At 44.9% G+C, this 27,508-nt stretch overlaps 1 long non-coding RNA gene across 1 annotated transcript; it reads right to left on the bottom strand.

The window, feature by feature from the left end:
* Positions 1–23,220: 23,220 nt before the first annotated feature.
* On the bottom strand, positions 23,221–27,269 carry LOC142138675 (uncharacterized). Its single transcript, XR_012688089.1, has 2 exons — positions 27,013–27,269; positions 23,221–23,431 (listed from the first exon to the last, which is right to left on the bottom strand). It is a non-coding gene; the product is annotated as an uncharacterized LOC142138675 (long non-coding RNA).
* Between the last annotated feature and the right edge of the window lie 239 nt (positions 27,270–27,508).

Here is a 27,508-nt window from a genome sequence, read left to right as displayed (position 1 = left end):
TTTAGAGGCATAGGGGAGAAGAGAGATAGGGCGATAATTAGCAAGAGAGGTGGGGGTCAAGATTGGGTTTTTTGAGGATAGGAGAGATAAGAGCTTGTTTAAAAGAGGAGGTGTCACGGGCACTAGGAGTCTTTGCCCAGGATATCACCAGATGATGTTCTTACCAGAGTAATATAGCTGGTACTATGGTCCTCTGGTAGCAGGGTGACAACGGAACAGGAGAATCAGCAGATGGTGAGAGAATGCTCAATGAAAGTCTATGACTAGCAGCAACTGGTAATGACTTAGATGTATGAACACGAGGAACCAGATGGACAAGTAAACGTGAGGAGAGTCAGTGGTCTGCGTACAGCAAGTTGTACCACTGCTATAGTGAGGAGGAATGTCCAGGAGAAGAGAGGAGGTAGTGAAAGTCAGTGGTCTGCGTATAGCAAGTTGTACCACTGTCTATAGTGAAGGAATGGGTTCCAGGTGCAAGTAGGTAACGGAGAAGTCAGTGGTCTGCGTACAGCAAGTTGTACCACTGCTTATATGAGAGGATGTTTGAAACTGGTGCCAATGGGAAACAGGAGTCAGTGGTCTGCATTCAGCAAGTTGTACCACTGCTATATATATGTGAGGAGGGGCACGAGGAGATTAATGGAATACAGAGGATACACGGGCGGCACACGGAACTTGATCCCACGATGATAACTACAATACAATAATAACTGACAAGCGCTGCTTGAAGTATACAAAGTCACTATAGAGATCCAGGTAATAGGAAACAAAGTCAATAGTAACAATAGCTTCAGTAGATGGAAGACTCCGGAGATGAACACAACACAGTCCAGACGGATATGCAATACAATAGCAAAGTCAATGGAAAGTATGCATAGTGCGGTTCAGGAGAGCAGGCTGTCAAGGAGAGGTGCAGGGATACCTGAACGGCTAAACGCCGGCAGAAGGAGAGACCACTGGAGGATGGAAGCGGTAATCAAGTTGGTGCAGCGCACGAAAGGTATCCGGTAATCAAAGGAGCAATACTCAGGAAGCAGTAGTAAGTAAAACTGGAAACATGATGAACACGGGAGAGTTGAGGCTGTCCGGTATCCGGCAGTAGTAGCGGAGGCAGCGGAGGGGAGACACGCTGAACACAGGAGAGTAGAGGCGGTCTGGAATCTGGCAGTAGTAGCGATGGCAGCGGAGGAGAGACACGCTGAACACAGAAGAGTAGAGATGGTCTGGAATCCGGCAGCAGTAGCAGATAGGAATCAGTGGAGAGCTGACTCGATGAACACAGGAGAGTTGAGACGGTCTGGAACCCGGCAGTAGTAACGGAGGCAGCGGAGAGCAGACACGCTGAACACAGGAGAGTTGAGGCGGTCTGGAATCCGGCAGCAGTAACAGATAGGAATCAGCTGAGTGCAGACACAATGAACACAGGAGAGTTGAAGTGGTCTGGAAACCACAATCGTAGTAGACAGGAATCAGCTGGAGCTGAATACACGAGGAAACACAGGAACACCTTCAGAGGCTCATGGGGAATGAGACTCCAAGATCAGGCAACTAGGTAATGATCACAGGTGGTTTAAATAGGGAGGGTTGCCTGATCATCCAATTAATTAAAAGCAACAGGTACTGAAGGTTTCATAAGAGCTGCACATGCGCAGACCCTCAGGATGGCGGACGGCCACGGTTCCTGAACACAGGAGAAATGGCACTCACAGTCCGGTGAGTGACAGGAGGGTACTACACCAGAGGAGAGTGATAGGTTGAAAAGGTGTGCTAGGTAAGAGCAGGCCGTTGGAGAGAGAGAGCGAAGGAGGTGGGAGGGGATGGGATCGAGAGGGCAAGTAGAGAGTGGAGAGGAAAGAATAAGGGAGCGAACTTCTTCACCGGTTGTAGGGCTGAAGGAGCACCAGAGTTGGTTTATTGGGGGAGGTGAAGCGATGAGGGTGGCGGGAGAAGGGGAGGAGGAGATGTTCAGTCTGATGGCCCCAATTTTGGAAGAGAAGAAAGTGGTGAAGTCAGAAGCAGAGAGGGAAGGCGGGACAGAGGGGGAGGGGGGGAGAGGAGGGAGCTGAAGGTGGCAAAGAGGCGGCGGGGATTGGAGGACTGAGAAGAAATGAGGGACTTAAAGAAGGATTGTTTAGCGAGGGAGAGGGCAGAGGAGAAAGAAGTGAGTATGAATTTAAAGTGGAGGAAGTCAGCCAGGGAGCGAGATTTCCTCCAGAGGTGTTCAGCAGTGCGAGAGCATCTTTGGAGGAAGCGAGTGAGTTTTGAGTGCCAGGGTTGGGGAATAATGCGGCGTCGGCGGATAGATGAGGCCGGGGCAACAGCGTCCAGGGCAGAGGTGAGGGAGTGATTGTAGAGAGAGGAGGGCTGGTCGGGACAGGCCAGGGAGGGAAGGGGTGAAAGGAGAGTTTCGAGAGAGGAGGAGAAGGAGGTGTGGTCAATAATATCCAGGTTACGTCTAGTGAGGGTGGCTTTGGGCGAGGCAGGAGCAGGGGAGGAGGACAGTGTGAAGGAGAGGAGGTGGTGGTCAGATAGTGGGAAGGGAGAGTTGGAGAAGTCAGAGAGATCACAGAGATGAGAGAAGACAAGGTCAAGGGAGTGACCAAGACAGTGGGTGGCGGAAGAGGTCCACTGAGTAAGGCCTAGGGAGGAGGAAATGGCGAGAAGTTTAATGGTGGCGGGGTCAGAAAAGTTGTCAAAAGGGATATTAAAGTCGCCAAGTATGATGGAGGGAAGGTCAGAGGAAAGGTAGTGGGGGAGCCAGGCAGCGAAGTTGTCAAGGAAAAGGGAGGAGGGACCTGGGGGACGATAGATGACGGAGACACGCAGGTGGATGGGGGAGAAGAGACGGATGGAGTGTACTTCAAAGGAGGAGAAGTAGAGGGAAGGTAAAGTGGGAATGACACGAAAAGTGCAGTTAGGGGATAGGAGGAGGCCCACTCCGCCTCCTGGACGCTCGTCTGGTCTGGTGGAGTGGGTGAAGGAGAGGCCCCGTAGGAGAGAGCGGCGGGTGAAACTGTGTCAGAAGAAGTAAGCCAGGTTTCAGTGATGGCAAGAAGATTAAGAGAGTTGGAGATGAAGAGGTCATGGATGGAGGAAAGTTTGTTGCAGATGGACCTGGAGTTCCAGAGGGCACAAGAGAAAGGGAGGGGGGGAAGAGGGGAGATGCGGATGAGATTATCAGGGTTGATGGAGCGAGGGGGAGGGTGGGGCAGTGACAGTTGGGCGAGAGAAAGGGGCTAGGGGAGAGGATGGGTATAGGAAAGGAGCGGGGCGGCATGGTGAGAGACAGGGGGGATTGGGGATGAGAGAAGGGGCAAGAAGAGGGTAAGGGCAATTAGCGCAGAGGTGAAGGTAGCAACGGGGGCCAGAAGTGGGCCAGAGTGGTCTAGTTAGATATGGGCTGACAAAGCAGAGTAAGACAAGAACAAAGGAAGGACTGCAGAGAACAATGAAGTGGAGCAGGAACAAAAGGCAGTGGCAAACACAATTTAAAATGCCGTAAAAATAAAATAAAATGGAGATAAATTAATTAAAGTGCAAATACAATTAAGGTAAAATACACTAAAGATCTTCCTCTCACTAAAGATAAAATAAAATGGAGATAAATTAATTAAAGTGCAAATACAATTAAGGTAAAATACACTAAAGATCTCCCTCTCACTAAAGATAAAATAAAATGGAGATAAATTAATAAAAGTGCAAATACAATTAAGGTAGAATACACTACAATAAGATAAAATTAAATTGAAGTAAAATAAGTTAAAAGAACTTAAGTTAAATTTTAAAATGAAAAATAAGGTAAAATACACTACAATAATATAAAATTAAATTGAAGAAAAATAAGTTAAAAGAACTTAAGATAAATTTTAAAATGAAAAACACATGGTAGTAAATGTAATGGATGGCCGTAGAGAGCCTATACCAGGAGGAACAGTAGAGTCCAGGGAGTCCAGAGATCAGGGTAGTCCACAGGTAGTCGCGGGAGCAGACCGGAGGGACCAGAGTTCAGGAACAGGTGTGGAGTTATGGTGGGTCACGGAGACAGTCCCAGGAACAGGTTCAGATGAGGAACAAGTGAAGTACAGATAAGGAAGGTACGTCTTATGCACCTGTGACTGGTATTTAATGATAAGAACACTTCTGACTACTGTATAATGTAGCACACAAATACTTGATAGCTTATTTGTACACTGAAATTTAAAGTTGATATTTGTGTGCTACATGAAAAAACAGTCAGTATTTAACTTATGTGCAAAACAGAAAACTAATTTTCACCCTTTGCATTGTAACATGGTTTTGTCCATGAGACTTAAATAAGAAGTTTCTTAATTTAAGTTCCTTAATGAATCAAGCCCCTGGTGTACAGGACATCAGTGTAAAGGACTCTGCGCCAGGCATCATGGTGCCGCTGGAGGAAACTCTACCAGGACAGGGTCTGTGTGAGCCAGTAACCCAGGCTGGGCGACACCGTAACTGTTTTGCTAATCAGTAGTGGTAATATTAGGGAAGGATAACACTGAAAGAAAATGAGATTATTATTTTGGAGTGCTGATTGCAAGAGGCTGCTGGAGGATACATGCTGCCATTTACCCTGTATCTGGTTAACGTCTTGTGGTGTTGTGCTGTCGTAATAAAACCTTATTTAGGACATATTCTGGTCTATCCGGTTATGCAACAACAAGCGGGGATTTTGAACTTCCCTTTTATATTTAAGATCCGCTCTGACACTAGCAAGTCCCTGTGTATTGTGCATTCCAGATACATGTACCTGACCTCGGCTTTGTATCTTGACTATGTGTCACGTACCAGTAGGGTTAAAACCGGATCCTAGTAGTTCAGCCGGGATTGGCGTTACTCTCGCTAGGGGCGCGGAGTCTAACAAGTGAAAGGTGTTCACCAGTGATTCCCGCAAGGGAATATGGGCTTTTGCGGCTTCCACTTGCAGGTCGCGGTCCCCTAAGGAAGTTCCCAGTGAACCACAATAGAGAGAGCATAGAATCAATGAGGGATAAACTTGCCACTTGATCGAGATGATGCTGGTAATGTTTTAGCGACGTTGCCACTTGGGAGTGGAAATAGCAGGGAGATACTCCAACGTAGATACTTGGAAGTTGGCTTGCAGACGTAGAATATAGTTGCCACTTGGGGGGTGCTGGCCGGAGCTTCGGTAGCGAAGCCACCAGAGGTGGTGTTCCCGGAGGAATAGCGGCTTGGAACCTTGGAGAGGAGCAAAACACAGGAGCTGTATCCAATACTAGAGTCAGGGACTGACTGAAAGAACCAGCATTGAGTTCTGGTCATAGGGTTTAGATATAGTGCAGTTCCTATTAGGCAGCCAATAGAGGGCAGTGAGAGCACAGAAAAGGACTAGACAGTTCTGCGCATGCGCAGAACACTGAGCGCTGAACGGAAGAGGGGAACAGACAGCGCTGGACGGTGGCAGAGGCGTGGAACCAGGTAAGAGAGTTTTTGTTAAACAGGGGGAGAATCCTGGTGGAGGAGACCTCCAGAGTCAGCGGGGACAGGCGCCGGCTCCCGCGGAGACAGCGGGAGTCCGGCGTGTGACAGTACCTCCCCCTTTAAAGGTGGGCACTGAACACCTAGGACCTGGTTTTTTCGGAAAACTGGAATGAAATTTTTTCAGCAGAAGAGGAGCACAGATGTCTGCAGCGCGTACCCAGGAGCGCTCTTCGGGGCCGTACCCTTTCCAGTCAACTAGATACTTGATTGTTCCCCTAGAACTCTTGGAATCCAGAATATGGCTGATCTCGAATTCATCAGTTTGTTGGAGGGAAAGAGGAGTAGTAGATGTAACGGGCACAGTGAATCGATTAATGATGAGCGGTCTCAATAGGGAAATATGAAAGGCATTAGCAATACGCAGAGTGGATGGTAGTCGTAACTTAAAACAAACCGGACTGATTACTTGAATGATCCTATAAGGACCAATGTAGCGAGGAGCCAGTTTCATACAGGGTACTTTAAGACGAATATTCTTTGTAGATAACCATACCTTGTCGCCAATCTTCAACAGAGGAACAGCTCTGTGTTTCTTATCTGCCGCTAACTTGTAGCGAGTGGAGGATTTTTTAAGCGCCTTCCGAACTCGAGACCAGATGGATAGAAAGTCCTGTCGAAGAGTGTTAACTGCTGGTACTTGGGTGGGAGGGAGGGCTGAAAATTCTGGCATGCGAGGATGGTGCCCAAATACCACGGAGAAGGGAGTGGATGATGTGGATTCATGAAAGGAATTATTGTGAACAAATTCTGCCCAGGGCAATAAATCCATCCAATTCCTCTGATTGGCTGAGGAAAATATCCTGAGAAACGTTTCAAGATCTTGGTTTACTCTTTCCGTCTGGCCGTTGGTCTGGGGATGATACGCGGAGGAGAATTTCAGACGGATGCCCAGAAGATGACAAAGGGACCTCCAGAACTTTGAGACAAACTGCACCCCACGATCCGAGACAATCTCCGCGGGACAGCCATGCAGTCGGAAAATCTCCTTTACAAAGTGTTGAGCCAGGCATACTGAGGACGGAAGGCCGATGAGTGGAACGAAGTGTGCCATTTTAGAGAAGCGGTCCACAATGACCCAGATGGTATTGAATTTATTAGCTGGGGGTAAGTCAGTGATAAAATCCATGCTAATATGAGTCCACGGTTTGGTAGGTAGTGGAAGAGGGTGGAGTAGCCCCTGTGGGACTTGGCGGGGGGTTTTGTTTTGAGCACAGGTAGGACAGGCAGCCACGAAATCTTTAACTTCAGAGTGGAAATTGGGCCACCAGTACTGTCGAGAGAGTAATTCTGATGTTTTACGGGAGCCAAGATGGCCTGCGAATCGTGAAGCATGGGACCAGCGTAGGAGACTCTTCCGTAAATGAGGAGGAACAAAAGTTCTCCCCTGAGGGGGAATAGGAGCTGGAGTTGTTGAAAATAATTTTAGACATTTAGAGTCCAAGATAGGACGTTCCGGCAAAGTGTCTGTTCCCAGATTACCTGGAAAAGCCCGAGATAATGCATCCGCCTTCTTATTTTTTATTCCGGGTTTGAAAGTGACCCGCAGATCAAATCGGGTAAAGAAAAGCGACCAGCGGGCTTGACGTGGATTCAGGCATTGGGCTGTCTGGAGATAGAGTAAGTTTTTATGATCCGTGAAGATCGTAACTGGATGACGAGCCCCCTCCAAAAGATAGCGCCACTTGTTTAGGGCCAATTTCATGGCCAGAAGTTCTTTGTCCCCGATGGCATAATTACTCTCTGCTGGCAGAAATTTGCGGGAGAAGAATGCACATGGATGGAACCTGCCTTGGGAGTTTTTTTGAGAAAGGACTGCCCCCACACCGGCGGAGGATGCATCCACTTCTAGAAAGAAAGGAAGAGAAATATCGGGTTGCTGGAGGATAGGTGCAGAGGAAAAGGCTCTTTTGAGAGAATGGAACGCTTCCAATGCTTCTGGGGACCAAACCTGTGGTGTTGCTCCTTTACGGGTAAGAGCTATCAGAGGTGCCACAATAGAGGAATAACTAGCAATAAACCGTCTATAGTAATTGGAGAAACCCAGGAAACGTTGAATGGCTTTGAGTGTGGTTGGTTGGGGCCAGTCGATTATAGCACGAACTTTCCCGGGATCCATTTGTAGGCCTGATCCAGACACTAAATAGCCCAGGAAAGGCAATTTAGAGGCCTCGAAAATGCACTTTTCCAATTTGCAGAATAAATGGTTGATGCGTAATCTGGAAAGAACTTCAGCCACATGTAGGCGGTGAGAGGAAAGGTCTCTGGAGAATATTAGGATATCGTCTAGATATACCACTACGTAGGAATATAGTAAATCACGGAAGATTTCGTTAATAAAGCTTTGAAAAACAGCAGGAGCGTTGCATAGGCCGAACGGCATTACCAGGTATTCGTAATGCCCGTCCCGTGTATTAAAAGCCGTCTTCCACTCATCCCCAGAGCGTATCCGAATCAGGTTGTATGCACCGCGGAGGTCGAGTTTAGTGAAGATCCTCGCACCCTTGATGCGATCGAATAGCTCGGTGATCAAAGGAATAGGGTAGCGGTTTTTAATAGTGATGGTGTTCAAGCCTCTGTAGTCGATGCAAGGACGGAGTGCTCCATCTTTCTTCTTCACAAAGAAAAACCCCGCTCCGGCAGGTGATGAGGAAGGTCTAATGAAGCCGCGTTGCAGATTTTCCTCGATGTAACGTGTAGTAGCCTCTGTCTCGGGTAGTGAGAGAGGATAGACTCGGCCTCGAGGAGGGGTTTTCCCCGGAAGGAGATCGATGGGACAGTCCCAAGGTCGGTGGGGTGGTAGACGCTCGGAAGAGACTTTGGAGAAGACATCCACAAACGAAGAATACTGGTGCGGTAGGATAACCGTAGTGGGTTCTGGAATTTGCGTGAAGCCGAGAGGCTTGACTGGTGTCAGGCAGTGGTGAGAGCATGCTGGGCCCCATGCGATGATTTGTGATGAAGGCCAATCCAGATGGGGTGAATGAAGATGGAGCCATGGTAATCCAAGGATGATTGGGCTGATGGTCAATGGCAGGACGAGAAAGGAAATTTTTTCCCAGTGGAGGGCCCCCACTTGCATGGAGATAGGTCTGGTACGTCTAAGAATACTGCCGTGAGGGAGACGGGAGCCATCGATGCCAGTAGTGGCCATGGGCCTCCTCAGCGCAACAGTGGGTAGCGCAAGTTGTGTTACTAACGATTGTGATATAAAGTTCTCAGCTGCTCCTGAATCCAACAAGGCTTTGGACGACCTGGGCCCTGAAAGAAGATGCAAGGTGACAGGAAAAGAACAGGTTAGATCTGGAAAAGAAGTTGGAGAGGAAGTAAAAGTCCCCAGACTGACCTCTCCAGTGCAGGCTAGGGTTTGTCGTTTCCCGAACGCCGGGTGCAAGAAACCAGGAGGTGACCAGAATCTCCACAATATAGACATAATTTGTTTTTCATCCTTCTCTCCCTTTCATCCGGAGTTAAACGGGAGCGCCCCAGTTGCATAGGCTCATCCGTAGACGTGGGTGGCTGAAAGCGAGGAGCTAGCCGGAGGGTAGTACGTCTAGGAAAGTCTTTCTCGGACGATCTTTCCCGAAGCCGGAGATCTACCCGGTTGCAGAGAGAAATTAATGCGTCTAAGGTGGGAGGTAATTCTTGAGTTGAAAGGGCATCCTTGATTTTCTCTGACAGCCCTTGCCAAAAGGCAGCGACAAGCGCCTCATCATTCCACTGGAGTTCGGAGGATAGAGTCTGAAACTCAATAACGTATTGAGCCACAGACCGTGAGTTCTGACGGAGTCTTAGGATGCTTGTAGCAGCAGATGTTACTCGTCCTGGTTCGTCAAAAATCCTCCGGAATGCTGAGGTGAAGGCTGTAACATCGTTGAGGAGTTCGTCATTACGCTCCCATAGAGGAGAGGCCCATGCTAGGGCTTGGCCGGATAGGAGTGAGACCATATAAGCCACTTTAGACCTGGAGGTAGGAAAATTCTGAGGTAATAACTCAAACTGGATGGAGCATTGGTTTAAAAAACCACGGCAGGAGTTAGGGTCACCATCAAATTTGGAGGGAGTTGGCAAACGCAGAGAGGAAGCAGCTGCAGGAGGACCCTCAGCGACTTGTGGTTGTGGTTGAATAGCCGGCTGAGGCGGAGCCACCTGTAGTGCGTCTAAACGGGTAGCCAGAGTTTGCAGACATTGTAAAAGTTGCATCTGAACCGCATCTTGGCGCTCCACTCTTCCAACCAAGTGTTGAAGCATATCCTTGGCGGAAGGTTCTCTATCAGGATCTGACATGGCTGGTTCTTAGTGTCACGTACCAGTAGGGTTAAAACCGGATCCTAGTAGTTCAGCCGGGATTGGCGTTACTCTCGCTAGGGGCGCGGAGTCTAACAAGTGAAAGGTGTTCACCAGTGATTCCCGCAAGGGAATATGGGCTTTTGCGGCTTCCACTTGCAGGTCGCGGTCCCCTAAGGAAGTTCCCAGTGAACCACAATAGAGAGAGCGTAGAATCAATGAGGGATAAACTTGCCACTTGATCGAGATGATGCTGGTAATGTTTTAGCGACGTTGCCACTTGGGAGTGGAAATAGCAGGGAGATACTCCAACGTAGATACTTGGAAGTTGGCTTGCAGACGTAGAATATAGTTGCCACTTGGGGGGTGCTGGCCGGAGCTTCGGTAGCGAAGCCACCAGAGGTGGTGTTCCCGGAGGAATAGCGGCTTGGAACCTTGGAGAGGAGCAAAACACAGAAGCTGTATCCAATACTAGAGTCAGGGACTGACTGAAAGAACCAGCATTGAGTTCTGGTCATAGGGTTTAGATATAGTGCAGTTCCTATTAGGCAGCCAATAGAGGGCAGTGAGAGCACAGAAAAGGACTAGACAGTTCTGCGCATGCGCAGAACACTGAGCGCTGAACGGAAGAGGGGAACAGACAGCGCTGGACGGTGGCAGCGGCGTGGAACCAGGTAAGAGAGTTTTTGTTAAACAGGGGGAGAATCCTGGTGGAGGAGACCTCCAGAGTCAGCGGGGACAGGCGCCGGCTCCCGCGGAGACAGCGGGAGTCCGACGTGTGACACTATGCCTCCGGATCATCCCTGTGCATACCAGATACATGTACCAGATCTCGGCTTACTTCTGTCTTCGACTTACTTTTCCTGTACTTCATACAGGTACAGCCTCATTGTACACTGGTCCTCCTTCCAGTCTTTCACATCAGTGGGCTGACCCAAGGGCCGTGACCTGCGGGCTCCCGGTCACTAAATCCATCCCACCATGCGGCAGTTCTTGGGGAAGTCCAGGGAGTCCGTTAGACTCCACATGTTGCTAAGCCTGTGTCAACACTGACTAGAAGAACATCCTTGAGCTCAACAGTTTGCTCTGACTAAAAACGATGGGGGAATCAGGCAACTTTTTTCCGCAAGATCTTCTGGAACACTTGGTGGGACGTGTCGAACAACAAGAGAAGAATCAAGCCCAACTCTTGCAATACCTACAGGGTCTTTCTACTTGCATTGATACGTTACTGAATACTTTGGCTTCCCAAGCTAACCAGCCAAACTCCGCTCCTCCTGTGCAAAGTGCTACAGTGACTCAACCCTCGATGTCCCTTCTCTGGATTCCTAATTCTTCCAAGTTTGATGGTAACCCCAAGGCCTGTCGTGGATTTTTAAATCAGTCTGTTATTGTCACGAGCCGAGGCGGCCGCGGGCACCGCCGCGACTCAGTTCCTGTGTGTTCAGACGTCCCGGCCGTCGCCATGGCGACCGGGACATCACTTCCGGAAATCCAGCCCGACCCTTGCCAGGGCAACGGCCGGACGCCGGGAGGTTTGCCTAGGCGCTCTGGGCGCACTAGATTGTAGGCCACATGCGCAGTCTGGCGCAATCAGGCAGGGGCTGTGACTAGTATCAGAGCTAAGCTCTGATTGGCTGATACTGTAATTTAAGGCAGTGAGGTCTGCAGCCTCACTGCCGGTTATAGCGTTCTGTCCTCAGTTCTACTACCTGCTTGTTCTCCCTGTTTGGTTATTATTACCGTTGATTGACTACCCGTGTATGACCTCTGCTTGTTCCTGGACCATTGAACCCTCGCTTCTTACCCTGACCATTTGCCTAAACTCCGGATTTTGCTCATTTCGCTTGTGCACCTGACCTTTCGCCTGTCCCTGGATTTCGTACCCGTGCTAGTGACCTTTTGACCTTGGATCTCCTCCACACTTCGGCCTGCCAATCACTCCACTCCTGGGTTCTCCTTCAAGTCAGTATACGTTACTCGACCCTCGGTCGGCCCGCAGCCAAGTCTGTCCCCACCACTAGGGGCTCCAGCGAATACCGGGCCTTCAGAGTAGTCCCCGAGTTTCACTGTACTGGCTTGGGAGTTCCTAACAGTTATACAGTTTGATTTGTGGTCTGGGAATTTTCCTACAAAGTTGCATTTATTATATTGCATTTGTCGAGCCAAGCCTTGGCGTGGGCTTCATAGTTATGGATTCTCAATACTCCCTGTTACACAACTGCTCCAGCTTCTTGGAAATCTTCAAGAAATGTTTTGATGATCGGGTTTCCAGTGCAGCCTCTGGCATCCTCTGTCTACGGCAGGGTACACTTCCCCTCAGTCAGTACGCCATTCAATTCCGTACTTTGGCTTCTGAGCTGCACTGGAACAATGACGCATTGGTGGTGACATTCTGGCAGGGCCTATCTGAAAGTATGAGCTAGCTGGCCATGAACTTCCTGCCTTTCTTCATGCTCTTATCTCTGTATCTCCCCACATACATCTTTGGGGTGACGTATGTGGGGTGAGACGTATGTGTGTGTTTTCTACACCAAGTGGATTTTCTCACAAAGTGTATGAAAATGCAGTCAGACTATACAGTTGGACAAACATTGGACAACATTTGATTACTTCCAGGAATAAGCTACATCTGCCACAGACTATTTATGCATTACTTGTCTATCTACACGGAACACTGCAAATAGGTAATTCTCTAAAATCCCCTAACTTTTTTGCTTTTACTCTTTTATCACAATGTTTACCAAATTGCTTTTCTTGGTCTCTTTTCATGGCATTATTTTTAGGACTGTATCATCTTTCACCCCTCCACCAACACAAACATTTGTCCACATTGCATCTTCATTACTCCACTCACCTCTAGTTAATACCCATGAACTGTTGTCCTATTTATTATCTCTAACAAGTACAGCCTCCACCTGTCGCTAGAAAATAAAAGGTCTTACCCCTTACCTATCTTTCTCTCACTCTGCTTCTATTAGCCGGTGATTTATCACCTAATCCAGCTCCCCCACACTCCTCACACACACATAATAAGAGCACTACTGCTCTATAGCAAACCTCAAACACATCACCCGTTTCCCCTCTTCCAAAGTCCTTTTAATGTGCCTTTTGGAATGCACGCTCTGTTTGTAACAAACTTACCACCATACATGATCTCTTCCTCTCAATAAACCTCAACCTTCTGGCAATAACAGAAACTATGGCTCATGCAATCAGACACTGCCTCACCTGCAGCACTTTCACATGGTGGCCTCCTTCTCATCCACACCCCCAGACCTGAAGGCAGACAAGGAGGTGGGGTGGGACTACTTGTCTCCCCACAGTGCACATTGACAGTTCTACCAAATGTCCCATCACTCACGTTCACATCTTTTTAAGTACATGCTATTCGCATTTTTCATCCATTCTCTCTACGTGTTGAGGTGATCTATCGCCCCCCTGGAGCACACCAACAATTTATTGAGGATTTCTCTGCATGGCTCCCTCACTTCTTATCTTCAGACATCCCCATTGATAACCCACCTTCCAAAGCTGCTTCCAAACTGCTCTCTCTAACCTCCTCACTTGACCTCTCCCAGTGGATTAAATCATCTACTCATCAGGATGACCATTGCATTGATCTTGTTTTCTCTAGACTATGGCCAGTTTCTGATTTCCTTAACACATCCTTCCCCCTCTCAGATCATCACCTTATCAGCTACACGCTCACCCCCACTGCTCTAACTTCTCTACTGTCTAACTCTACCAAGCCTCCTCATACCCGCAGAAAACTTAATTCTAATAATCTTCAAAAACTTTTCACCTCTCTCCAACACCTTCTCTACCCTATCTCTACATTTTCCTCCCCTGAGATGGCAGTACCTCATTTTCACCAAACCTTAGCAACGGCCCTTGATCAAGTGGCTCCAGCGACACTACATACTACACATCGACTTCGATGTCAACAGTGGCACACTACAGCAACGCAAAATCTTCCAAAACTTTCCTGTAAAGCAGAACGTCACTGGCGTAAATCTCATACCTCTAATGACTTCTTCACATATACTTCTATCTACCGCTCCTATCGAAATGCTCTGGACACTACAAAACAAACATACTTCCAATCTCTTATCTATGCTCAGACTTCTAACCCCAAACGCCTTTTTAACACATTTAAATCTCTTCTCAATCCTCCCACCCCGAAACCTCCGTCTACTATCAGCGCCTAGGATCTTCCTTCCTACTTCAAGGACAAGATTGATAAGATCAGACTAGAAATGGTATCTTCTTCCTCGACAAGCAATCAGCTCAATTCTTTCCCACTACCCTCTGACACCTTCTCTTCATTTGACCCACAAATGAAGATGACATTTCTGATTATCATTTTCTTCTTATCTTCCTACTCTACCTCCTGTCCTCTTGATCCTTTTCCCTTGCAAATTGATAGATCCCTGTCTCCTGTGCTCATTTCACCTCTAACTAAAATCTGTAATCTCTCGCTCTCTACTGGCATCTTTCCATCATTAAACAAGCACGCAGTGATTACTACTATTCTAAAAAAACAAGATTCCGACCCAAACTCTCTCTCAAATTACCATCTCATCTCTCAGCTTCCATGCCCCTCCAAGCTTCTAGAGAGACTTGCCTACGCTTGCCTCACACGCTTCCTTTTCACAAACAACCTGTTGGATCTTCTTTAGTCTGGCTTTCGTTCTCAACAATCTACAGAGACTGCGTTGACTAAGGTTGTCACTGCTAAAACTAAACGCCATTGCTCTCTCCTAATTCTCCTGGATCTCTCAGCTGCATTTGACACCGTTGACCACTCTCTTCTCATACAAATGCTGCAATCCCTAGGTCTTCAAGACACTGTTCTATCCTGGTTCTCATCCTACCTTTCTAATCGCTCTTTCAGTGTTAATTTCTCTGGGGCCACCTCTGCTCCGCTTCATCAGTTGGAGTATCGCAAGGTTCAGGTCCTTTGCTGTTCTCTATCTATGCCGCTTCTCTTGGAAATCTAATAAGTTTCTTTGGATTTCAGTATCATCTCTATGTGGATGATACCCAAATGTATCTATCCTCTCCTGATCTTTCGACATCTGTGTAACTGACTGTCTTTCTGCCATTTCATCTTGGATGTCCTCTCGCCAACTCAAACTTAATCTTTCTAAAACAGAGTTAATAATATTTCCACCCACCAACAAGAGCATACCTGACATTTCTATTTCTGTTGATAACATGACCATAAATCCCACTCCACAAGCTCGCTGCCTAGGTGTAATCCTCGACTCACACCTATTCTTTGTTCCCCACATTGACTCTATATCTAAATCATGTTATATACATCTAAAAACATTTCCAAAATTCGCACATATCTCACACAAGACACCGCAAAAACCTTAATTCATGCACTTATCATCTCCCGCATTGACAATTGCAATTCCCTCCTTACTGGTCTTCCCCAAAACAGACTCAAACCCCTACAATCTATTTTGCACGCAGCAGCAAAATTGATTTTCCTTGCAAATCGTTATTCCTCTGCTGTATTACTCTGTATGTCTCTACACTGGTTGCCTGTTTTCTACAGAATCCAATATAAAATACTTTTACTAACCTACAAGGTCATCAACAAAGCTGCACCAACATACATCTCTTCTCTTGTCTCAAAATATCTCCCAACTCGGCAACTCCGTTTTGCACAAGATTTGCGTCTCTCATCCACCCTCATTACATCCTCCCATTCCCGGTTACAGGACTTTTTTAGGGCTGCACCCACTCTATGGAATTCTTTCCCTTGCACAATAAGACTCTCCTCTGGTCTACAAACTTTCAAGCATTCTCTGAAAACTTACCTCTTCAGACAAGCTTATAATATTCCTCATCTACCCTCTTAACCTCACTACATTACCCTATTACCATCCGTTTCACAATTTCACACAAGACAACTACCCCCTGACCAACATTGTTGTGTGACAGGATCATTTAGCTTATGTGTCACTTTTACTTTTGCAGTCTGGCTGGACCGAAATGCAAAATGTAGACTTAACCTCATGTATCAAACTCCCATTGTCCCATAGATTGTAAGCTTGCGAGCAGGGCCTTCTCACCTCTTTGTCTGTTTATTAGTTTACTGTGTTTGTCCCCAATTGTAAAGTGCTACGGAACATGTTGGCGCTATAAAAATAAATGATGATGATGATGATGATGATGATGATGCAATCAAATTGACATTTGTTTAGGGAGAGAAACCAAGAGAGAGAACACTCCTGCCGCTCAGCTCTGTGCCTGGCTCCCAGGTTCCAGAACCCTGTAATGCCTGTAGAAGAACTCATGCAACTTGGCCGAGCACGTCTCTCCGCTGAGGAAAGGGAGAGAAGATTTAAAAATAATCTCTGCCTATATTGTGGGGAACCAAGATATTTATTAGGTAACTGCCCTAAGTGCTCGTGAAACGGGAAAGCTGAACAGTTCCAGTGAGGCCAGGTTAGGTGTAGCAGAAACTTCTCTGCGTGACTGTAATTTTTCTATTGAAGTACTTCTTTGATATGCTGATCAACAGATTCCTCTACCAGCTCTCATAGATTCTGGTGCAGCCGGGAATTTTATGACTACTGCTATGGTAGTTAAGTTATCCTTACTCATGGTTCCTCTACCCCAACCCATAGCCCTCACTGCCGTGTATGGTAGCAGGATTGTGGGGGGATCCATTGCTTCCTACCGCTTCCTTGTCTCTTCAAATTGGAGCGCTGCACACTGAGATCATCTCTTTTTTAGTCATTTCCAAGGCCATAAATCTGCTGGTATTGGGCCTCCCCCAGCTCAAACTCCAATTACCGGTCCTGGACTGGCAAAAGGCTCAAGTATTATCCTAGGGATACTCCTGTAACTCCCAGTGTCTTCTGAAGGTGCTGATACCAAGAAGGGATTCTCACCCTTTTCCCCTGTGTCCTTCGACGTACCTGCACAGTATGCCCTATATTCGGATGTGTTTTGTGAACAAGAGGCCTCCAAGTTACCTCCTCATTGTCCTGAGATTGTTATTTTCAGTTACTATCAGACAAAACTCCTCAAGGTCGTGTCTATCACCTTTCCTTATCTGGATTGCAAGCTGACTATCTATATTGAGGACAATTTAAAGAGAGGCTTCATAAGGAAATCTTCCTCTCCTGCATGAGCATGATTTTTTTCAAGAAAAAAGATGGAGGGCCACGCCCCTGCATAGATTAGGAGGTCTCATCTCTATCACCGTTAAGAACAGGTACTCATTGCCTTTGATTTTGGAACCTTTGATAGGATAAAAGGGGCCTCCATCTTTACTAAACTGGACCTCAGAGGCAGCTATAACCTGATCCAAATTAAGAGGGGTGATGAGTAGAAAACAGCCTTCAATACTCATGACAACCACTTTCAGTATTTGATGATGTCCTTTGGACTGTGTAATGCGCCCGCTGTTTTTCAAAAATTCATGAAAGAAATCTTTTGCGATATACTTTACCATTTCGTGGTCATCTATCTGTACGATATTCTCATTTCTTCACCTCTCATCGTGAACATGTGACTACCGTTCACGGTTGGCTTCGCCAACAATGATTATTTTGCAAGTTAGAGAAAATTGTTTTTGAGCGGAATCTTTTGGGTGCGCGGTCCTCTCTCCCAGTGTGGTCATGTGACCACAAACCGGGAATTTGAACTTCCCCTACCTATTTAAGATCCGCTCTGACACTTGCCCAGTGTCAGAGCACCAGATTAACCCCAGCGCCTGACTCTAGCGTCCTTCCCTTTGAGTGCCTATCTCCAAGAGTGTTCTCTTTTCTGCCAGCCTTCACTCCTATGTTACTGACCCAGCCTGCTTCTGACAACACCTTTGGACAATGCTGTGCGCTGTGCATTCTAGATATGTGTACCAGACCTAGGCGTTGTATCCTGACTAGGCTTCCAGATCATCCCTGTGTACTGTGCATTCCAGATACCTGTACTAGACCTCGGCTTTGTATCCTGACTACTCCTCCGGATCATCCCTGTGAACTGTGCATACCAGATACGTGTACCAGACCTTGGCTTGCTTCTGACTTTGGCTCACATCTCCTGTACTTCATACAGGTACAGCCTCATTGTACACTGGTCCTCTGCACACGCTTCCTTGTTCCAGTCTTTCTTGTCAGTAGGCTGACGCAAGGGCCATGGCCTGCGGCTCCCGGCTGCTAAGTCCATTATGGCTTATGGCGGTTCTTGGTAAAGACTTGGGAGTCCTATAGACTCCGTGCCTTGCTAAGCCTGTGTCAATACTGACTGGAAGAACATCCTTGAGCATAACAAAATCTTTTCTCTATTATTATTCTTTGCTGTTTTCTTCTCCGTCCTTACCCTTTCTGCTTGGGAAGTACCTCTTTGGTTTCTCTTCTAAAGAGGTACAATATACTGTACATAGACAATATCCCAAGAGTGTAAAGACAGCCTCAGTATCTTGGCACAAGCTTACTTAAATGTTTTTAATCTTTTCAACCAAATAATGGGTCTGTTCTAATTTATTATGTAGATAATTTATTGCTGTGTTCTGATTCGCTTATGTCATCAATGTCTGATACTAAATACTTGTTACTTTATTTCTCACAAACAGGACAAATATTATGAAGGATAAATTACAGCCATGCCGGATTACGGTCAAATACTTGAGATACTGCCTCACCCAGGGGCTAAGACATTTCACAATGGACAGGATTAAGGTTAAACACTACATTGACACGGCTGGAAAACCAGCTTCAGATTTGTACTTCTATACTGTGCTGAAGCTGCTGGTTTTGCTGCAGGAGTCTGCATGCAGAAACATGGTGATGCTAGCAGACCGGTAGCATTCTACATAGTACAAGTGGGCACTATGGTGACATTTCTCTCTACATATTTAATAAGTGAAGCAGCAACTGTTCTTCTTGTAAGTAAAAGCAAGGACGTAGTACTGGGGCATGATTCAAATGTTTATACACCACATGCGGTATCTGTCCTCCTAAATTCTGCCCAAATTAGGCAAGATTTACAAAATGTGCCTCGAGATGGATAGAATGAAAGGAGACTCTAGCTGAAGGTGAATTTTGCAGTTATACGGATGCGCATGATTGTATAGAATACTTGAATCAGACTTTTACTGCAAGACCTGACATACATGACACCCCTTTAGAAAATGCAAAATGTTATGTTTTATATGAATGGGAGTTGTCGTAGACAGACAGACACATGTACTGCTTATACTGTTATAGATGACTAAAGTGCTATAAAAGCTGAACCCCTCACTTAGCCCATGTATCTGAACTCATGAGATTGAAAAAGGCATGGGAGTTGGCAGAAGGTAAATCACTTAATATATAGATTGACTTTAGGTATGATTTTAGGATAGTGCATGTCTTTGGGGCTCTATGATTTTTCAAGCTTTCAGTGTACAGAAATTGATAGAAATGCAAGATATGTGTTCCATACAGGAAAAGGCTGTCTTGAAGTCGAAGGAATGTGGAAAAAAGTCCTCTGGACTCTGGAAAGATGGACAAGGTAGGTCAGTAGCTCCCAAACCATATCTTCCGAGCTTAGCAGAGGCGACACATGGTCTGAAACTGAAAACTGTGTGCACTTCTGTTAGATGCATGCAGTTCTGCCTTCACGAGCAGTACGGTGAGAAGCAGGATATACCTCCAAACTGTCCTTGTAGTCAGACCAAATCCTGACTAAGTGAGACAATCACCCAAATTCTGGACTGCCCCACCAGATTCAGGACAGTTGTCAGACTGTTCTGCTCTATCCTACCTGACTTGTCACTTTCACCACCTGTGGCTGCTGGTGTCTTTAGATCAATTGCTGCTAGTCTGGATTCTTGGAGGCCTTATTGGGGGAAAAATGGGTACATGAAATTCAGAAAAACTGCAACTCTCCCACCATTAAATCAACAGCACCCACATTTAATAATGAGGCCTCTCTCCAGCCTCAACATTAAAGTAATAGTGCTCACATTTGATAAATAGATCTATTTCCCTCCAACTGACCCCAACATTAAATTAACAGTATTCCCATTTAATAAATAAACCTATTACCCTCCCCCCAAACAGCCCCAGCAATAAATTAATAGCATTTCCATTTAATACATCCATTTCCCACGACCATTCCCAGCATTAAATAATTAATATTCACATTTAATAGATAGCTCTCCTCCCCACACACAGCCCCACATTCAATTATAGACCCAAACCACCCCAGCATTAAATTATAAGTCCCATCAACCCCACCCTATAGTGTTCTCTGTGCACTCTGTGTCCCTATAGTTTAGCACAGGCAGCCCCCCCTCACTATAGTTTAGCATAGGCAGCCCCATTCCTATAGTTTAGTATAGATAGGCAGCCCCCCTATGTCACATAGTAGTGCCCCCAAAACAATATTATGCCACACAGTAGTGCCCCAAACAATGTTATGCCACACAGTAGTGCCCCCAAACAATGTTATGCCACACAGTAGTGCCCCCAAACAATGTTATGCCACAAATCAGTGCCTTCAATGTTAAGCCACACAGTAGTGCCCTCAATGTTATGCCACACAGTAGTGACCCCAATGTTATGCCACACAGGAGTAATTATAATTTAGTATAGTCAGCCCTCCTACAGTTTAGTATAGATAGGCAGCCCCCCTATAGTTTAGTATAGATAGGCAGCCCCCCTATGTCACATAGTAGTGCCCCAAAACAATATTATGCCACACAGTAGTGCCCCAAACAATGTTATGCCACACAGTAGTGCCCCCAAACAATGTTATGCCACACAGTAGTGCCCCCAAACAATGTTATGCCACAAATCAGTGCCTTCAATGTTATGCTACACAGTAGTGCCCTCAATGTTATGCCACACAGTAGTGACCCCAATGTTATGCCACACAGGAGTACCCAAATGATATGCCACACAGTAATGCCCCAATGTAATGCCACACAGTAGTACCCAAAATTCACATATGCCCCGCAATAGTGTCCCAAATTCACATATGCATTGCAATAGTGCTCTCAATTCACACACACACACACACACGTATATATATATATATATATATATATATATATATACATATATACAAACACATTATATATGTGTGTATGTATATATATATATATATATATATATATACACACACACATATATAATGTGTTATATATGTGTGTATGTATATATATATATATATATATATATATATACACACACACACATATAATGTGTGTGTATATATATATGTATATATATATATATATATATATATATATATATATACGTGTGTGTGTGTGTGTGTGTGTGTGTGAATTGGAAGAAAACAGTTTAATCCCTGGTAGGCCGTCCTTAATTCTGCACACAAACCTGGTTTTCTTCCTCTTCATCTTAGCCTATTGGCAATGCAGCCATCGTCTTTGGGTGTATATTACACGCTCCACTTGTAGTTGAATAGAAAAAAAGAAGCCTGCATAGACTGTAGAATTGGAAAGTAAAAATAAATGGACCAAGGTAGTTTGGTGGCTATCTAGAAATTGAGAAAGGCAATTTGGTATCTGTCTGCATCATAATCATCAACATCATCATTAGCGCCGTCGTCGCCTACACAAATCTCCCCCTCTTCTAATTCCAAAGTGGCATCCTCAATTTGTGTATCACCGGTGTCAGAGATGACCTAAACGGGTCCTTTCTCCTGAACTCCAGCTGCTATACCTTGTGGGTATCGATCGATAGAGAAAACAGACAACTTCAGATGTTAGGCTGAAAATGTATCTGGTTCTGACCAGCCCTAAGTCAGAGTAGTTTTATTTATACATAGTTTCACAGAAAAAGAGAGATAAGGAATGCAAGGTTTCTCAAGGCAACTTGTCCATGTCAGCAGTTTGTGGGCATGATGTAGAGCAGATGTCTTATCACAGTCACGTAGGCCTCAAGTGGGGGTCGTGGGCTCCTGGTACCAAACTTGCTGGATGTGCACATTCTTGAGAAGAGACATGTTGGCGAGAAAGATAAGAATGTGAGGCAAAGTTCGTAGAGAATAGTCTGCAAGAAGCTGCAGACTATTCTTTCATCAGTAATTATACAAAATGCATTACTTTAAGAAGTTCATAAAATGTATATCTCTCACATAAACCCCTCTTTTTATCATTTTTATAATTACCCTGCCTATCCTTTTGGTGTGCATGAAGCACTCCTGCACCCGACCTACTTCATTCAATTCAATGGAACCTCTAATATGCCCTTAGAAGATGGTAAAGATACATTCAATCAGGTCTATGGTTCATGTACACCTAATTCTTTAAAATAATAAAAAAGAAAATGGGAAAGACTGAGGGGGGGAGAGTACAAAAGAGCCTTAAAGCTCAGAGAGGACAAGGTAAACCTCTGATACTGGTTTGGGCTTTACATGTCTTTTAAGAGACTTTTTATTCAGCGTGAGATCATTTTTGCACCTTTTCAAACAGCATTGGAAAAAACATAAGCTTAGTTTAAAAATGACATATAGCAACAACAATAAAGCGAATATCTTAGCTATCCATATTAAATCCATGCGAAAATACCTTTGCCCCAATTGCTAGGATTTAACCATGAGAAGGCTGATGTCCACCAGCCATCATTAACCGTATCAGGGTCAAAATTCTCTTTCCTGAAATTCTCCTTCATTTCTTTGGCTTCTGTCATGTACCTGTCTATTACTTCTTCTGGATTATCAGTGTCATTTGTTACAAAGTTACAACAATGTATTCCGTATTCTGTTTCTAGGGTCAAACAGTACCCTCCTGACTGAGCAGTGATGTAGTCTAATACAAGTTGATGTTGTATTAACTGGGTTTTCATCGCCTGCAGTTCCTTTCCAACATACCTAAAGGATTTGTCATAAATTTCTGTTATGTTATCTAAAAGTCCTGCAACCTTTAATATCATATTATAGTTCGCCATGTACCCCCATGTCCCTATTGAAATGATGTTACCAAATCCAATACCCACATTGTGCCCTTTGGACTTTGCTATGAGAGGGATATGTTCAGTATCTATTGTCTTAATTTCCCTTTTCTCAAGCCTATGGTCCTTTTTATTCCTGAATACTCCTTTGAGGTCATCATGGGTCATGACATAGAATTCAGGAACCAATCTGGCCAAGTAGCATACCCCTATGGAATTTGGGGGGAGCCACCTGTAGGCATTGCGTCCACATAAGAAGTTCCCCTCTCTTATTTTAGTCAGCTCTTCACTACTCAAAGGTATGGGAACCAGAGCTATATTTTTACTGATGGAAGGAGTACGAGAACATACCCAGCAGTTGCTGGTATTGGTTATTTGACTAATGGCTTTGTGCAAGTGTGCTATAACATTCTCTGGCTCTTCTAAGTTAGAAAAGGCTGTAGGAAAACATAGAAAAAGAACAATTTTTTTAAAGGACCTTACTCCCCTTCATGGTTTTTCCTGGGTCACCGTAGCCTTTTTGCAGTGGCTGGCGTGGATCCAAGGATCCTTTCCTTCAAGTTTCACAGAAGTGGGTGTAGTCAACAGAACTTGATATGGCCCCTCAAATCGTGGTTCCAGAGACCTCCTCACGTGTCTTTTTACGAAGACGTAATCTCCTGGCACCAGGGCATGTGTTCCAGTGCAATCCTCTGGATCTGGGATTGAAGAGAAAACTCAAGATTGTATGTTAGTGAGGGACTTCTGTAGTTCTTTCACATAACTAGTCAGTTCACCTTGGTGTTTCACTAAAGATTGTGGAAAATAACACCCTGTCTTTGGCGGCCCCCCAAACAGTATTTCATAGGGGCTTAGCCTGTGTTTCTTATTAGGTGTTGTCCTGACTGAGTATAGGGCGAGGGGAAGGCATTGCAGCCAGTGTCACCCTGGGAGGTACTGTTACTGTGTGACCAGGGTTGTGTGTGTTACAGATGGCGCAGGCCTTTACCAGATTACTGGCAGCTGTGCTGAAGCCTGGCGCGATCCAGTGTCTGAATACAGAGTTAATTATTGCGTCTTTTGAAACATGGGAAGGCCCATGCACTAGAGCAGCCAGTGTAGGAAAAAGGACTCTAGGGAGACAGTGTCTGTCTGTTGTGGCCCATATGCCCTCTATGTGTTCCGCCCCCTCTTTTTCCACTCCTCTCTTTCAGATACTGCTTCTTGCTTTTGGAGGATTTTTAGCATTTCCAGATCTATAGGGAGGGTGGGGGGTGTTGTGGACACTAAATAGTGTTGTACTAGCGGTAAGTCTGCTGCAGCTTTTGCAGCCTGGTCTGCTAGTCTGTTTCCTCTTACTTCCATAGTCTGCTCTCTGGTGTGTGCTTTTACCTTTATGACTGCCACTTCCTTGGGCAGTTCTAATGCAGCAAACAACCTCAAAATGATTTCTGCATTTTTAATGGGTTTACCGTTAGAGGCCATAAAGTGTCTGTTCTTCCAAATACTTTGATAGTCATGTGCAACCCCAAAGGCATATCTGGAGTCAGTGTAAATGTTAGCTGTTCTCCCTTCTGCATACTGACATACACTTATAAGTGCTTCTAATTCAGCTTGCTGTGCAGATTGACTTGGTGGGAGGGGTTGCTGGAGTACAATGTCTGTTTCTGTTGTAACTGCATAACCTGTTTTGGGAGAGCCCTCCTCATAGTACCTAGACCCATCTACAAACAGGAGTAAATCAGGGTTGCTAAGAGGTGTCTCTTTAACATCCCCGGGAGGTTTAGTTTCCAGATCCATTAAGGCTAGACAGTCATGATCACAGAGAAAATTTTTTAGTTGTGTTTCCTGCTTTGTCACAGTCTCAACACTCTGTATATTGTCTGTGTCTTCGGCATCACTTTCTATACTGTCTGCGTCTGCAGTATCTATAGTGTTACTGTCTGTGTCTGTAGCATCTATACTGTTACTCCCCTCTTTTATATCCATGCAACTTGGGAACAATGTTGCTGGATTTAAAACTGTGCATCTTTTTAGTGTAACGTTTGAGGGTGTCAGTAGTGCTACTTCATATTTAGTTAATCTAGCCACTGAGATGTGTTTTGTTCTGGCTTGATTCAGTATTTCCATGACTGAGTGTGGTACCTGAATGGTGAGAGGGTGATCCAGCACTATGTCTGCAACTTTTTGTAGCAATAAAGCGGCTGCTGCTACTGCTTTTATACATGTTGGGGCTCCCACTATGACAGAATCTAGCTTCTGGGAGTAGTACCTCAATGGTCTTTGTCTGCTCCTATGCTCTTGTGTTAGTACGCCATGAGCGTGCCCTTCTTGTTCATGGCAGAACAAGTTAAACGGTAGTTCATAGTTAGGTAGCCCAAGGGCTGGGGCGCTTGTGATTAAATCTTTGATCAGCTCAAAAGCTGCTTTTTATTCAGCTGTTGACCAAAACATATTGCAACTTCTATTCATTGGAAGTTGGATCAATGCAATCTGGATTGCCTAAATGGTCTTTTTTTGCTGGAGATCTGTGAAGAAAAAAACTTTTGCATAAAGATTAACATTTATTCACTAGGAATTACAGTAACTGTTATTAATGCACGTTGAACAGCTGCTAATACGACACTTGCTTAAAAGTTTCTCTTTGTAGCTTAACTGTGACGCTATGCGTTCCATGCAATGAAAAACTGATTTCCTCAAAGAGGCAGTCCCCAATATCACAAACAGGGAATGTCAAAGTGACGAGACCTGGGCGAGTGTTCAAAGCCACTCCTTTCTCATCATCTCTTTGTAAACCAAATATTCACACATATTTCCAGATTCTGTGATTTCCATGTTTACAGTACAAATATATATTCACAATTCTCGCTCACAGACAACATTTTATCTCGTAACAATTCTTTATGGGCATAACAAACCCTCCTCATTTCTGAGAACATTTATCAGCGCCATTTTACACAGATAAAAACAGCTTGTAATATCTCTCCATGTAAAGCTCACTCCCACAATTCTCAACTTCATTTAAGAGAAAGCTATTTTTTCTCAAAAAAAAATAAATAAAAAATTACTTTGTTCAAATATAGAAACGGCTTGTTGGACCCCAGCCAACTTTGTTCTGAAACCAGTAATAGTGATAATGTACATTATTTACAGTCTTGTGACGGACCAAAGACTTTAAAACTTCTTTTGCATCTCTTCAAAAACATTACATTTACAACTGTACAGCTTTTTCAACCTTGAAACATGTCTCTTGTAAAACGGTCAAGACAGACAAACACGGATCTCCCTCACACACAGTAAGACGGAGATAAAACTCACATACAGAGAAAGAAAAATTAACTGCTATCTTCCAGCCTACTGCTGTGGAACTACAAGTCCCAGCATTAGACTAAATACACATTAGCTTCAACATGCTAATATCAATCAGCACTCCGGACATATTTTTCCCTCTTGAAAAATAGAAACATACTTGGAAGAACCATTTTATCAATGTTACATACATTGTCAGATAACAAAAAAACACAGAGTGCTTCTTATCTCAACACACTGAAATCTTTTACACAGAATAAGGGAGGGGCACATCTCACTCTTCAGCTGCGCAGCATTTAAACATACATTTTTAGTACACAACCTACTTGATTCATTGTTTTAGTCATTATATCATTTAGCTTCTGATACATTCTCTATTTCATCAGTGTCACTTAAATTTGTTAACTGTAACATATCACAGCAATCATTGTCATTCTCTAATTCTTCTGACATTTTACACCATGCAACACATCTGTCAAAATAACCTTTTTCTTTCAGTGCTTTCTCATTGTCTTTAATTAGTTGTTTCAAAAATGGAACTTTTAATGTACCGTTCTCAGACACCCCTGCAGCTTTGAACAGTTTTCTCATCCCTTTTATGAAATCCTTGCCTTTATGCTTTCGCATATACTTTATGGGGTCTAGATCCGCGTACTTTTCAGATTTCTATCCTGTCTTGGATCCTTTATTTCCCATGCTGGGATTACCTTATGGTCCAATATATTTTAAATGAGAAAACTTTTATTTGTTCCTGTCTTGCTTTACAACAAGTTTGCAGCTGGTCTGCCTTTCTGAATGTTCCTGACTACTTTTACTAAAATCCAACAAAAAACACAATCACGTATACAATCAAGATTATTTGCAGGGTCAACTGTGTGATCTGACTGAGTCCTGTGGTGTTATTCATGTGCATAGATGTATCAGGTGTATGGCATAGAGAAGACAATATATCAATACATGTAACAATACAAGACAGATTACACACAAGTACCTTGATACTCTTAATAGTATCTGTTGCCAGAGTTCAGGGATCTCCGTCAATCAGACTGCAGTACCCTCGAGCTGGGATAATTCCCCCTCCACAGAGACAGCTCTAAGAGCAAAAATAAAGCTTTTTGCTCACCAGCGCTGGATTAACGTCTGTCTGTCTGGAAAGGGAGAACCCCGTTGTCGGGAGGTCTGATGTATTGGAGATCCCGGACGAGCCCCCACTGAAACTGTCAGAGATGACCTAAACGGGTCCTTTCTCCTGAACTCCAGCTGCTATACCTTGTGGGTATCGATCGATAGAGAAAACAGACAACTTCAGATGTTAGGCTGAAAATGTATCTGGTTCTGACCAGCCCTAAGTCAGAGTAGTTTTATTTATACATAGTTTCACAGAAAAAGAGAGATAAGGAATGCAAGGTTTCTCAAGGCAACTTGTCCATGTCAGCAGTTTGTGGGCATGATGTAGAGCAGATGTCTTATCACAGTCACGTAGGCCT

Source organism: Mixophyes fleayi, chromosome 2, assembly GCF_038048845.1.
Source record: "Mixophyes fleayi isolate aMixFle1 chromosome 2, aMixFle1.hap1, whole genome shotgun sequence".
Taxonomy (NCBI): Eukaryota; Metazoa; Chordata; class Amphibia; order Anura; family Limnodynastidae; genus Mixophyes; species Mixophyes fleayi.
Note: the sequence above shows the minus strand (reverse complement) of the source record. Positions and strands in the feature narration are given on the sequence as shown.